Genomic DNA, 14,543 nt, shown 5'->3' with positions numbered 1-14,543 from the left:
GTACTACACCAGCATGACTAAGCTTTTGTAGTTTCCATGCCAAATAAAATCCACCCAGATCTTGGACTATTAGACCTGTCAGACATGTCAACGATTAACGACATACCTAATCTAATTTACATTATAATGCCCTTAAAGAGAGGTTTTGCGTTTCTGATTTCCACACAATCTGATAATAGGAGCATTATAATCGACACATGCAAAAACCTTCAGAGATCCATGTTTCATTTACTCCATAAGAAATAACATGCCCCCAACTTTTGTTGATTTTCGAACCCACTAACATATGTCATTTTTTTATTTCAGTTGAGGCCTATGCTTGATTATGGAGCATGCTAGCGGGGTAGCTCCTGACCCTGGCAGGAAGTGTATCCTCCATGTGGGAAAAGCAGATGAGACCACTGGCAACATCGCACCCATCACTGAAGACCATTGGTCATCCATCATCAATGTAGCAGCAAGGAGGAGACAAAAACGAAATTTTGTCACATCCAAGTACTATACGATAATTCAGTCGCTGCCAGATGAATCCGACAGTAGCCATGGCTATCACGTGAACCGTTACAAAAACTTTACTGCCGTGCCACGTGATGATACAACAGAAAAAACCCAGACACATGCATCAAGTGAGAAGACCCTGCGTTCATCATGTGATTTTGCCCCGTCAACGTCTACCTCGGGTATTTTCCCACGCATTTGCCTGTTTTGCAAGAAAGCTAGGAAGAAGAAGGGTGGTAGAGAAGAACATCTTGGTGAATGTGAAACTCTCGAAGCTGAGATAAAAATAAAAACTGCTGCAGCTGATAAAAAGGACAACAGCCTTCTTGGACTGATCTCTGGTGTAGACTTTCGATGTAAAGAGGTTCGGTACCATCACAGTTGCAGAAGTACTTACCTTTCCAATGCACAGTCTCTCCATAGGCCTACTGCTATTGCAGGTAGCATTTCTTTGTTAGGTTTATATGCTTACATCGAGAAATCAGTTATATTTGGCAAAAGGCCTGAACTTCTTACATCCATCTTCACTCGGTACCAAGAGCTTTGTGAAGACGCCGGTGAGACTCCAATTTCTACAGCCAGAAATTTGGCAACAAACTTACAGAATAAATGTGGTGACATAATTAGGGTAGAGTGTAAAGATAGGGCTAGAAAGGCAGGGGCCATTGTTTATCCCACAGGTTTAGGTGAGCACCTTATCCATACAGCCTATGATTATGCAGCATCGCCTGAAGCTGTCATTCATAAGGCTGCCTTACTCTTGCGTAAAGCAATCAAACATGCACAAATCACACCTCTACCTGAACCTCCCACTCTGCAAAACCTGTATGAGGGTGAAGTTACTGTCCCAGATATGTTGATAGATTTCTTTCAGGTCTTGTACGGGGGCCCCAATCAAAACTTGTGCACTCCAAAACTCAAACGTCGTGCCTTGTCCTCAAGCCAGGATGCCTTATTCGTTACTCAAAGGGGGAAAGTAAAACCAGCCAAACAGATAATTCTCGGAATGGCAATCAAGTCTATGACTGGTAGCAGGAAGCTGATTGAAATGTTGAACAGATTTGGCCATGTTGTCAATTACCACACCATTGAGACACTGGAGACATCCTTAGGAGATGCCATTCAGAGTACGGAGCAGACCTGTCCGGAGGGAACCCTTCTTGATCAGGTGTTTGGTTTGGCGTTCGACAATTTTGATGAACTGTCTGAGACATTGTCAGGAGCCGACACTCTTCACGATACAATGGGTATCTTGTATCAAAATAAAGATGTGGTAGGGACAAGCAGACCCGTTAATCAAGTTGCACCAACAACATCACAGCCAGAAAAAGTATCAAGAAAGAGAAAACTGCATGTTCGGGAACAGCCCCTTGAGCCATACCGTAAAAAACCCCGAATGGGCACATTTGATTATGAAACCACCGATGTTGACAACCGGCCTGCTAATCGGAAGCTAGCTCTAGACAAGGACCTTGCATGGATGATATGTCATGCCTTGCAGATGGCTAACATTCCCATGTGGGTAGGATTCAATGCTTTGATATGCCCAGACACAACTCCAGAACAAAATGTCTTGTATATGAAAAACTTGAACAAGCCGATAACGTCGCTTGATGTTATACAGGATACCCTAATCACCACACAGAATTGTGTGCAACAGTGCGGTCAGCAGTATGGTGTTGTAACCTATGACCTCAATGCTGCCAAACCTGCCATGCAGATTCAGGTTACCGAGTCGCCCAGGTTCGACAAGGTCTTCATCATGCTTGGTCCATTCCACATAGAAATGGCTTTCTTTAAAGCCCTAGGGAAATTGATCGATGCATCTGGTGGCCCAGAAATGCTGCGAGACACAGATGTCCTAGCTGCTGGATCCCTGAATGGTTTTCTGAGTGGCAAGCACTTCAACAGATGCAAACGGTTGCACCCGATACTGGCCTTGGCATTTGAACTGATACACTTCCAAGCATTCCTTGAGACATTTGAAGGCAATGATGAAGTTGAAGATTTACTTTCAAGGTTACAAACAAAACAGGATGAAGAGACATGGACACAAATAGAATCATCTTCTGCGTTCACAAGATGTGTCACGTCATACAAGGAGTATGCTGTCCAAACCCGATCAGGGACACATGGACCAACTGCCCAATTCTGGATGATTTACATCGACTTTATCCACGACTTCCACCTTCTGGAGCGAGCAATTCGAACAAACGACGTGGACCTAATGTCACTCATGCACTAACACCAATCATACACTTGTTCTTCGCCACAAACCATGTCAATTACTCACGGTGGCTCACGAAGTTTCAGTTGGACTTGGTAAACATGGACATTGGACAGTACTCACCCAGGACTTCGTTCTATCTTGGAAAACGGTGTCTTTACGGTTAAAAGGACTGACAAGGCATTCAGTAGATGCCCAGTAGATCTTACACTGGAACAGACAGTAAATGCCGATTCTGCATCCAGACGGACTGGTATATCATCCATGACAAACAACTTCAGTGCACGTCTTCGCTGGATGTTAACCAAGTCCACCAGAGCAGCAATTATATCAAGGGCATTAGCAATGACCGAACTATCTCAAACGTAAGACATCACAGCTGAACTCCGCCCAGCCCGCATCAGAAGGGACACAAGCGATTTGCATAAGGTTGTAAACCAGATAAAAGACTCATGCAATCCATTTAAGTACACTGAAATATCGGATAGGCTGTACAACATCAGCACTGGTAAGGCAGCGACAGATTCCATCAAGACATGTTTGCTGGCCATCCGGGAGAAAGGATAAGCCAGATACAACGAATTTGTTGATGCCTGCATTGAAGATCCAAATCGGTTTGAACGGCCAATCAAAAGGGAGAAGCTCAGAACCTTCACGGAAAATGGCACAGTAAATAAGCGTAACAGAGACAAACGTGTTGCATCACTTGTGTGCACTCGTGACCTTATGGGACGCCTGGTTGCCATTGCTTGTCAGAGAAAACTTGATTTGAAACATATTATCTTTTCATATCCACTGACACCGGTTCCACTGTCCATGTGCAGCACAGACGGTTGTATGGTCAAGACGGAAAAGAGTGGCCTTCTGGAGCTGTTAGAGAGCAAAGTTCCCTCTGTCACACCAAGCTCAGTTGATGCCTATGTGGTTGATGGTATGTTCCTGCTACATGTTCTTCCACCCCACATTCCAGGAACGTATGGAGCCTTGGCAGCCGGCATTTTAAGACAAGACACCGCTCTCTCCCGTGGAAGAGTGCATCTCATCTTTGACGCATATCCAGTCCTATCAATAAAAGACTGTGAAAGAGCAAGAAGAGGTCTGGATGACACAGACAAGAAAGAATACGCCATATCTGGACCTGAACAGCACCGCCCGAGAAATATCTTGGATTGTCTAAAGTCAAGATCATTCAAAGAGCAGCTACCAAAATTCCTGGCAATGGAATGGGAGGCCCAGCAATATGCAGACATAATTCAAGGACGACTTGTGTATCTCTCGTATCTTGGAGCATGCTACCTTTTCTACGTGAAAGATGGGAAAGTCATGAAGGAAGAAGTAGAGACCTTGAAAACCAATCATGAAGAAGCTGACACCTTGATCTGCACTGATGTTAGTCACATTGACAAGGAAAATGCGAAGAACATAGCAGTCAGGGCATCAGATACAGATGTCGCCGTCATTCTGCTGTATCACTGCAGGCAGTTCAAAGCACATATTTGGATGGATGTTGGGACATCGGGAAGGAATGACAGGCGATTCATAGACATCACTGCAATTAGCAAAGTCTTGGAAACCCCACTCTGTCAAGCACTAGCTGGCTTCCATGCATTTACGGGATCAGATTACACATCTGCCTTCTTCAAAAAAAGGAAAGAAACGTCCCTTCAAAATTCTTGAGGGTTATAAGGATGCTCAAGACGCATTTGCAGAGATGGCAACGGACAACTTGGGATTGGATTCAGTGGAAGTAATCATGTCTTTCACTGCAAGAATGTATGGAGCCAAGCCAATTCAAGCACTTTCACTCAATGCACACCGCTATAAAGTGTTTCAGAAGACATATGCACCAAAGGCCACAGCGAACAATCCTCTTGAGAACTTTCGGGGCATCGATGCAACCATGATACCACCGTGTGAAGCCGAGGTCTCCCAGCAAATCAAGCGTGCATCATTTGTTGCCAAAATGTGGGCGGATGCCAACAAAAAGATGATATGTCAACAGCCAACTGCAGAAAATGGCTGGGAGGTTCAAGGGCAAGCCTACGACGTCATATGGTTTGATGGACCACAGATACCTGGATCTCTTGTTCCTGATGAAGGAGAAACTGAAACTGATGCCGAGGATAATGACAACTTTGAACCCTGCTCTTCTGATGAGGACATTTTGCAATCCGATGAAGATGACGAACAGTAACTCTTAATTTCAAATCTCAGATACAATGTATGTTACACTTACAGGAGGACAAGGCACTGCAAACAGTTTCCAATACGTTTTCTAACATTCTAAACACTAGGAATTCGTCGAAGGATGCATTCAGTGTTTGGTTCTTGTGCAGGAGTGTTTTGTGCTCGAGTTTTAGGCCTACTTAATTATCCAGGTGTTATCGATGTACAGTGTACAGTAGTTGCCATTTAACTTTCCAATCAGATTGAGAGGGTTAAATGCCCTGTTCTTAAGTGACCTCCGCACCACAATTTTTTTTCTTAACTTGTTGTTTATTGATGAGGGGGCCATTCTCTATACATTTTGAATCTGGTTTCAGTTTTGTAGCTTACATGTCAAATAAAACTAGTTCAAAGGTCATTCAGTCAAAATTGGCATTTTTGACCTGTTCTTAAGTGACCTCCCAAGCACAAATTTTATTCTTAAGGTGGTGCTCGTTGATTAGGGGACCGTACTCTACATTTTCCATGTGGTTTCAGTTTTGTAGCTTACATGTCAAATAACAGTGTAAATAGCCATGGGGGCCAAATAATAATAATAATAATATAATAATTCATTTATTTTGTATAGCGCTTTTCCAGAAGCCCAAAGGCGCTTTGACAGAGTGGAAAACATAATGCATAACAATACATGAAAACAACAATTGCAAAAAGACAAGAATCAAGAAAACAAACAGCAGCGATATACGGCATATATATAAGACAAGAATCAAAAAGACAAGACAAGAATCAATAGGGAAATATTTAAAGCAAAAGGAGGGAGAAGGAGAAGAGATAGTCAGGGGTTAAATGCTGTGGGTTGAATGTTGAATGCAGCGTTGAACAGGTGGGTCTTTAGTGATGTTTTGAATGTGGTGAGTGAGGAGGAGTCTCTGATGGTGTGAGGTAGTGAGTTCCAGAGGGTGGGAGCAGCGATGGAGAAGGCCCTGTCCCCCCAGGATCTGAATTTGGTCCGGATGGAGGGGGTCAGGAGGTTGGTACCAGCAGAGCGGAGGTTGCGGGTGGGAGTGTGTCTGGAGAGGAGGTCAGCCAGGTAGGATGGGGCCAGGTTATGGAGGGCTTTGTATGTCAAGAGGAGGATTTTGTACTGGATTCTCTGGGGGATGGGGAGCCAGTGAAGCTTGTAAAGGACGGGGGTGATGTGGTCACGGGTCCGGGAATGAGTGAGTAGACGGGCAGCGGAGTTCTGAATGTATTGGAGTTTATTGGTGATTTTTGAGGGTGAACCATAGAGGAGGCTATTGCAGTAGTCCAGACGGGAGGTGATGAAGGCGTGGATGAGGGTTTCTGCAGCCGTGGAGGAGAGGGATGAGCGGAGACGGGCAATGTTTTTCAGGTGAAAGAAGGCTGACTTTGTGATCTGTTTAGTGTATTTGTCGAAGGAAAGGGTTTGGTCAAAGATGACGCCAAGATTCCGGATGTGAGGGGAGGTGGATACTGGGATACCGTCGATGTTGAGGGCAAAGTTATGGGTGGATTTTGTGAGCGTTTTTGGGCCAATGATGATTATTTCAGATTTATCACAGTTAAGCTTGAGGAAGTTGATTTGAAGCCAGGATTTTATTTCAGTGATGCAGTTTGTCAGGATAGAGTGGGTGTCGGTGGAGACGGACTTGGTGGAGATGAAAAGCTGGATGTCATCGGCGAAGCAGTGGAATTGGAGACCATGACGGCGGATTAAGTGACCGAGCGGGGACAGGTAAAGGATGAAGAGGAGGGGGCCAAGAACTGAACCTTGGGGGACACCTTGGGGGGGGGGGGAGCAGTGGGGGATTTGCAGTTATTGATGGAGATGAACTGGCATCTGTCAGAGAGGTATGATTTAATCCAAGAGAGGGCAGTGCCGGTGACGTTAAAGGTGGATTCAAGTCGGGTGAGGAGGATAGTGTGATCGATGGTGTCAAAGGCAGCGCTGAGGTCGAGGAGGACGAGAATGTTGAGGTTGCCAGCGTCAGAGGAGAGGAGAAGGTCGTTGGTGATTTTGAGGAGAGCAGTTTCAGTACTGTGGTTGGAGCGGAATCCGGATTGGAATGTTTCATACAAGTTATTGGCAGAGAGATGATGTTTGAGTTGAGTGGCTACAGCGCGTTCCAAAACTTTTGACAGAAAGGGTAGGTTGGAGATGGGTCTGAAGTTGTTTAGGGTGTCAGGGTTTAGACCAGGTTTTTTTAGAATGGGGGTAACAGCAGCAATTTTGAGGGAAGGTGGGACGATGCCTGTAGACAGGGAGGAGTTTATTGTTGCAATGATAAGTGGAGAGAGAGCAGGGAGGGAGGCTTTGACAAAGCTGGAGGGGATGGGGTCAAGAGTGCAGGTGGCAGTTTTCATTCCTATGAGGAGTTCAGAGAGGTCAGTAGGAGAGATTGGGGAGAACCGAGACAGGGGATGGCAGGACAAGGGGGGGCAGGTGGTTGGAGGGGGAGCGGGTGCGGCGGTGGTCAAGCTGTTGTAGATGTTGTCAATTTTGCGTTGGAAGAAAGAGAGGAAGGAGATGCAGTTGTCTACTGTGAATGACTGGGTGGTGGTGTTCAGGGGGCGGAGGAGTTTGTTTATTGTCGAGAAGAGTGCTTTTGGGTTTCCGGAGCCAGAGTGGATAATTTGAGAGTAGTAGGCAGAGCGGGCGCGGGAGAGGGCATCTTTGTAGTGTTGTATGTGGTCCTTGTAGGCTTGGGAGTGAACTGTGAGACCCGTTTTATTGCGGAGTCTTTCAAGTTGGCGAGCACGAGTTTTCATCAGGTGGAGTTCAGGGGTAAACCAGGGAGCAGAATGGGTGAAAGAAACTGTTTTGGTTTTTACAGGCGCAAGCTGGTCAAGGCAGGAGGAGAGAGTGTGGTTGTAGTAGTCAGTGAGGTCGGAAGGGGTGTGGAGGTCAATGAAGGGAGAAGTGGACATTTTTTCAGAGAGGGTGGATGAGAATGAGGTAGGTGAAAGAGCGTTTAGCTTACGGAAGTTGATTGTGCGATAATGCCTTGGTGTTGGGGCGGGGATGTTGATGGTCAGAGTGATGGCTAAGTGGTCAGAGAGGGTGAGGTCGGAGCCATAGAGATGGTGCAAATTTAATCCAGTGGAGCAGACAAGGTCCAAAATGTGACCACGGATATGGGTAGGAAAGTCGACATGTTGAGTGAGGTTAAAGCAGGTGAGTAAATCAGTGAAGTCAGTGGTTATTGTGGAGTCAGTGGAGTCCATGTGGATATTGAAATCACCAAGGAGGAGGATTGAGGGGGAGAGGGAACATAGCTGGGTCAGAAAGTAGGAGAAGTCAGACAGGAATGATGGGTGTGGTTTGGGAGGGCGGTAGACGACAGCCATGACTGACTGCGTGTGACCAGAGAGTTTTAAAGCCAGGTGTTCAAATGATGGAGCAGATGAGATGGAGATGAGGTTGGTCTTGATGTCTTGACGGTGGATAACGGCAATTCCACCACCTCGGCCCTCCGAGCGTGGTTTATTGACGTAGGAATATCCATTGGGTGTGGTGAGGTTGAGTGTGTAGTAGTCCAGAGGTTGTTGCCAGGTTTCGGTGAGACAGAGAAAGTCCAGTTTGTTATCCAGGATGTATTCGTTCAGGATGAGGCATTTATTGTTGAGGGACCGGGTGTTGAACAGGGTGAGCTTGATGTTGTTTTGAACAGCAGGGATGAATTCAGGTGATTTAGCCAGGGTTCGTAGGCAAGAGGTGCGATCGTGTGGGTTGCTGTGACCAGGTGCGCTGGGACGAAGAGTGAGAGTGCGCTGAGCCGACCAGAGGACGGGGATGGAGTGACCTGATTGCAAATAAACAAACTTGCGACCGGAGCCACGGTGAATGTACCTGGGTCGTCGGAGGAGTCCATTTGATTTGATGGCAGAGATGCATGATGGGGTGGAGCGGGTATTGAGCAGAAGAAGCCTTGCGGCGGAGTACTTCAGAGCCATGCCAGGCAGGAGCGAAGGGACGAGTACGAGGCCAAGGTCGAGGAGGCAAAGCGGCAAACGCAGCGGCAAACGCAGCGGCAAACGCAGCGGCAAACGACTGCAGCCGCTAATCAAGACCACAGCGGCAAACAAGGCCACAAGGCCACCGGCAAACAAGGCCACGGCCACAATCAACGGGAGCGGGCCTTTCGAATTCCGTATTCCGTACCATCAAAAGCAGATTCCGTTATCCAGCTGGAGAACACGCGGCACGTGCGGGTGTGAAAAGGCAGGACAGGTGTGAGATGTCAGGTCAGAAAGGTAGAAGCAGACCCTGTACATCCATCCAGTCGGAGAAGCGGCGAATATGCAATGCCAGCGTCCTCTCGCAACCGAACCCGGAAGTGTATGGTACATTTTTAAATGTTTTCGCTGATTGAAATCAAAGGAAGTGGTAAGATTGGAAAAATTTCTGCTTCTCATGTATCTCACTTCAGGCTCCACTGATATAGGTTTCATTGACAACGCCATGTGTGTATCATGTGGCATGTTGTAATCAAACAGTAATTAAGAGCTGGAAACCCCTATTCCGTGACCTTTGACCTCTTCTTAAGTGACCTTACCACCACATATTCTGTTCTTAAGTTGTTGTTTATCGATGAGGGGACCATTCTCTACATGTTGTATGTGATTTTAGTTTTGTAGCTTACATGTCAAATAAAGGCCTAATTAGCACTAATTAATGTTGTTCTTAAGTGACCTCCCCACCAGAAATTTTCTTCTTAAGTTGCAGATTTGTAGTCAGTGGAGATCACCCTACCACTTGGCATATGAGTTGGTCTTGTAGTCTCTATGTCAAATAAAACCAATCTGGGGGGTACTTTGAGTGGTGCCCCCTACCCCACCCACCGCTAGCTGCACTTAAGAATTGGCTTTCTGGGGTCAGGTAAGCTACCTGTACCACACCAGCATGACAAAGCTTTTGTAGTTTCCATGTCAAATAAAATCCACCTAGCTCTCGGACCAGGTGTTGGGCTAGCGGCTAGGGTGCCGGCTTAGGATCCTAGGATCCTGGGTTCGAATCCCGGTCGATCGCTGAATTAACGCCAGGGGGGTTGACTCAGCCTGTCATCCTTCCGAGGTCGGCTAATTGAGTACCAGCTCACTGGTAATTCCCTGTTTGTCGTTAAAGGCGACAAAAAGGGTTGGCGTCAGGAAGGGCATCCGGCCGTAAAACATTGCTTCAAAAAGGGGACTGAAAAACAACAACAACCACGGCTCCCGAAAAAGGCCAACCCCCGCTTTGCGGGGAAAAATGGCCTCTAAAGGTGGTTATAATGATATGATGTCAGAATAATGAAAGCATCTATGACATCGTCGTTAACATATGTTATTCCCCATGGGGAAGTACTTTACAATGAGTCGGGTTTCAATTTATTCCATGGAGCGGTTTCAGAGATAGAGGTGCAATTTTCTTTCGGATTTTCAAAGATGGCGGCCATACCACGTGACACGTGACGTCATAATTATATAAAAATTCCCCTGGAGGCGCTCCAATGGTGAAAATTTAGTGTCAATCAGACCAACGGTTGCAGAAGGGCCATACAAACATACATAGATCCATACATACGGACAGACAAACGCTGTTCCAGAAGGCATTGTCCTTCAGGCTCTGCCGTAAAAAAAAAAATTGCATCCGGATCCAGATTTTCACCAACATCGACTCCATTCTTCCTCGTCACATAGCCAATCTCTCCACCAAATTTTGTCCAAATTCGTCCACAAGTTTTAGAGAATTCCTGTTCAGACAGACATGGGTGAAAACATAACCTCCATCCACCTTCGATGGTGGAGGTAATGAAAGGGGAAAGAAGATTAAAATATAAAATAAAGAAAGTCAAGGTGTTGTCAAGGTGTTGATCAGGAAACCTTTTAACCCATTAATAAACAAACAAATCCGATTCCAGGCCTTGCTATCAATCCCACAATAATAGACACTGAGACCACACCATGAGCCAGCTAGTGGTCTGTACCGTACCTTCCACGTAGTGTGTTCGTTCTCACGACAAACCATACACAGGTTGAATTTCAACAAAAAATTAACAACTCGGAGGAATATGGACCGAGCCCATCGTGAGCCATGGCTCGTGGTACTTCAACATTCAAGATCACACGTGGGAAGCTTATCGTGCGGTTCCTGGATGCAGGAGCGTGGCTACAATGGTTTCTTGGTAGTGTGAAAAATATGTCAATCCGCCTTGTGATCAGACACGGAGGAGTGAACCAGCATGCGTCCTGTCTGGCACATCAAACGTCATGTCCCGCTGACTCTCACGTGGGAACCACGGATTGGTCATTCATAACAACAGTCAAGCAGACCACCATACACCCACTCAATTGGCGCATTCCTAAGGTGCGATATCGGTGAGGAGGTGACAATGGCAAGCAAATCCCTCTTTACATCGAAAATTCATCCCAAGGAAGAAAGGTTATTTTCACGTAATGTATTCCCTTCACACCTGTAATTGCACCGATTGGAGTTTTAAAAAGAAAATAGAAAAGCCAGGTGTTAATCACGACCTCAATTCGTTCTTGCATTAGAGATGCAGCCACCAAATTGCAAAACCACCTTCCTTATGTGGCCACCAAATTGCAAAACCGCCATCCTTATGTGGCCACCAAATTGCAAAACCACCATCCTTATGTGGCTACCAAATTGGAAAACCACCTTCCTTATGTGGCCACCAAATTGCAAAACGACCTTCCTTATGTGGCCACCAAATTGCAAAACCGCCATCCTTATGTGGCCACCAAATTGCAAAACCACCATCCTTATGTGGCCACCAAATTGGAAAACCACCTTCCTTCTGTGGCCACCAAATTGCAAAACGACCTTTCGTATGTGGCCAACAAATTGCAAAACCGCCTTCCTTATGTGGCCACGAAATTGCAAAACTGCCTCCCTTATATGGCCACTAAATTACAAAACCACCCTCCTCATGTGGCCACCAAATTACAAAACCACCTTCTTTATGTGGCCACCGAATTACAAAACCACCTTCCTTATGTGGCCACCAAATTACAAAACCACCTTCTTTATGTGGCCACCGAATTACAAAACCACATTCCTTATGTGGCCACCAAATTACAAAATAACCTTCCTTATGTGGCCACCAAATTGCAAAACCGCCTTCCTTATGTGGCCAACAAATAGCAAAACCGCCTTCCTTATGTAGCCACGAAATTGCAAAACCACCCTCCTCATGTGGCCACCAAATTACAAAACCACCTTCTTTATGTGGCCACCGAATTACAAAACCACCTTCCTTATGTGGCCACCAAATTAAAAAACCACCTTCCTTATGTGGCCACCAAATTACAAAACCACCCTCCTCATGTGGCCACGAAATTGCAAAACCACCCTCCTCATGTGGCCACCAAATTACAAAACCACCCTCCTCATGTGGCCACCAAATTACAAAACCACCTTCCTTATGTGGCCACAAAATTAAAAACCCGCTTTTCCTTAATAGCAATGTTTGGTTGGAGAAGATAATACATCACAGACAGAATTCACATTTACGGTAAACAAAACGTGGTGAGGATTGTTTTCTGTGGTGATCATATGGTGCGGTGGTTGAACGAAGGAACTGTCGATCGTCCAAACTAACAACCATAGTGATACAAACAATGAGTTATTATTATCCCGTTTCGCGGCATTCACTTATCAATGAGAGTCCCCAACGAGGGCCATGGTAGCGTCCCGAGGGTGTTCGGTCACAAATAGCGATATGAGAGGAAATGGTGCGTGGGCGCCAACGCGGGTACAAGTTTTATTTTTTTCAATCCCGTTTATTTATCACTCAACGAACAACGTGATGCACGGCGGCCACTGACCGTGCGACGCGGCTCCTCGAAGGACGGTGGTGCGGGTTGTGTCACGGAGAGGGACCAGACTTCTGTTCTTTACAGACGCAGGCTCGTGGACTTCGCTTCACGGAAATCAGAGGTCCATGCGGGTCTACATGTGCGGCACGACGCGGGTCGGCGATTTCCCGCGCGGGTTGTGAGGAACCCCGGGACGCATGTTCGATCTCCGGAACCAGTAGCTCGGAGACGGTGCTACGAACGGAGCGAAATGATTCGGCCCAAGCCCAATGCACAGAGGGGGATCGGGGAGGAGTCTGAGAATGGAGATGACGTCGGAGTGACGGAGATCGAGGGCGGAGTCTGAGAATGGAGATGACGTAGAAGGGGAGGATCGAGGGAGGAGTCTGAGAATCGAGATGACGTGGTCGGTGGGAGGGTTGAGGAAAAGTGATCGAGCTGAGAGGGCAAACGAAGGGACCAAGTACACATTGTCATTCAGTTCAGTCACGATTCCATTGACGAATCCTGCCGTGAATCGAGACCACGTTGAAGAGTGCACCGTATCGCCCCAATCCAAGTCGTGTGGTGTGCAATTTCACACCGATTGGTTAAAACGGAGAATAGGAGCACACATTTAAGACCGAACTTGGATAATGATCGTCACTGGAAATGACGCATTGATTCGAGACAAACGAGGTTACCTCAAACAACTCGCCGTTCCTGCTTCAAATTTGCGAGCACCGCAGAGATCGGCGCATGCGCACTATCTTCCCATGCGCAAGCAATGCCCGTTATGGTTAAGAGGGAGGAAGAAACGGTAGTTCTCCAAGGATTGGCAATACTATGTGGTCGGGCCAGGGGGGTGAGTCTTCAGATAAGTGGTGCAGGGTAAAGTTTCTGAGGGGTGGGGAGTGAGAGGTGAAGGAGTGAGAGGTGAAGGGGTGGGGGGTGAAGGGGTGAGGGGTGAAGGGGTGGGGGTGAGGGGTGAAGGTGAGGGGTGAAGGGGTGGGGGTGAGGGGTGAAGGGGTGGGGGTGAGGGGTGAAGGGGTGGGGGTGAGGGGTGAAGGGGTGGGGGTGAGGGGTGAAGGGGTGGGGGTGAGGGGTGAAGGGGTGGGGGTGAGGGGTGAAGGTGTTGGGGTGGGGGTGTAGGGGTGGGGGTGTAGGGGTGGGGGTGTGGGGGTGAGGGGTGAATGGGTGGGAGGTGGGGTAAAGGGGTGGGAGGTGGGGTAAAGGGGTGGGAGGTGGGGTAAAGGGGTGGGAGGTGGGGTGAAGGGGTGGGAGGTGGGGTGAAGGGGTGGGAGGTGGGGTGAAGGGGTGGGAGGTGGGGTGAAGGGGTGGGGGTTGGGATGAACTTTATGAGTTTCTGGGTGGGATTTGGGGGAGGTGAAGAAGGTGTCAGGTGGGTGGGGGCAGAGGGGTGAGAGATGTCAGGTGGCGATTTTTTTATATAGATATATACATGGGCTAAGACACAGACAACACACATAAACCACTGTTACTGATTCGTCACTTCCGTTGTGGTGGTTTTCATCCACTGTAAACATTTTTGATTCCATGTACTATTATTGTTTTCAAAAGGTTTATTGGTTATGAACTGTTTTCAAAAGGTGAAAAAGTTAGAGTTAAAAGAAACCGGAAACCAGATCGGGAACCAGACGATGAAGAGGAAGAAGAGAAAAGAATCGGTGGGGGATGAGGGGTGGGGAGTGCCGCGGAACGTCCACCGATCCGATTTCAGCTCTTTCACGAGCCTCGATTCAGTATACAAAAAAAGAAAAAAAAAAGAAGGCGGAGCAAGTGGAGTCGGAGAAGAAGCATAGTTGCTTTG

At 47.1% G+C, this 14,543-nt stretch overlaps 1 protein-coding gene across 2 annotated transcripts in view; it reads right to left on the bottom strand.

The window, feature by feature from the left end:
- The window catches only part of LOC137437581 (protein numb homolog), a 171,842-nt gene extending 158,825 nt beyond the window's left edge, over positions 1 to 13,017 (bottom strand). For both annotated transcript variants that reach the window (XR_013620965.1, XM_078766080.1), the window contains exon 1: positions 12,743 to 13,017. The gene's annotated coding sequence lies outside the window, so the exon portion shown is untranslated. The remainder of the gene's footprint in view (positions 1 to 12,742) is intronic.
- Positions 13,018 to 14,543: the final 1,526 nt, after the last annotated feature.

This window comes from Myxine glutinosa, chromosome 12 (genome assembly GCF_964187855.1).
Source record: "Myxine glutinosa chromosome 12, kmMyxGlut1.1, whole genome shotgun sequence".
NCBI classification, from domain to species: Eukaryota; Metazoa; Chordata; class Myxini; order Myxiniformes; family Myxinidae; genus Myxine; species Myxine glutinosa.
Note: the sequence above shows the minus strand (reverse complement) of the source record. Positions and strands in the feature narration are given on the sequence as shown.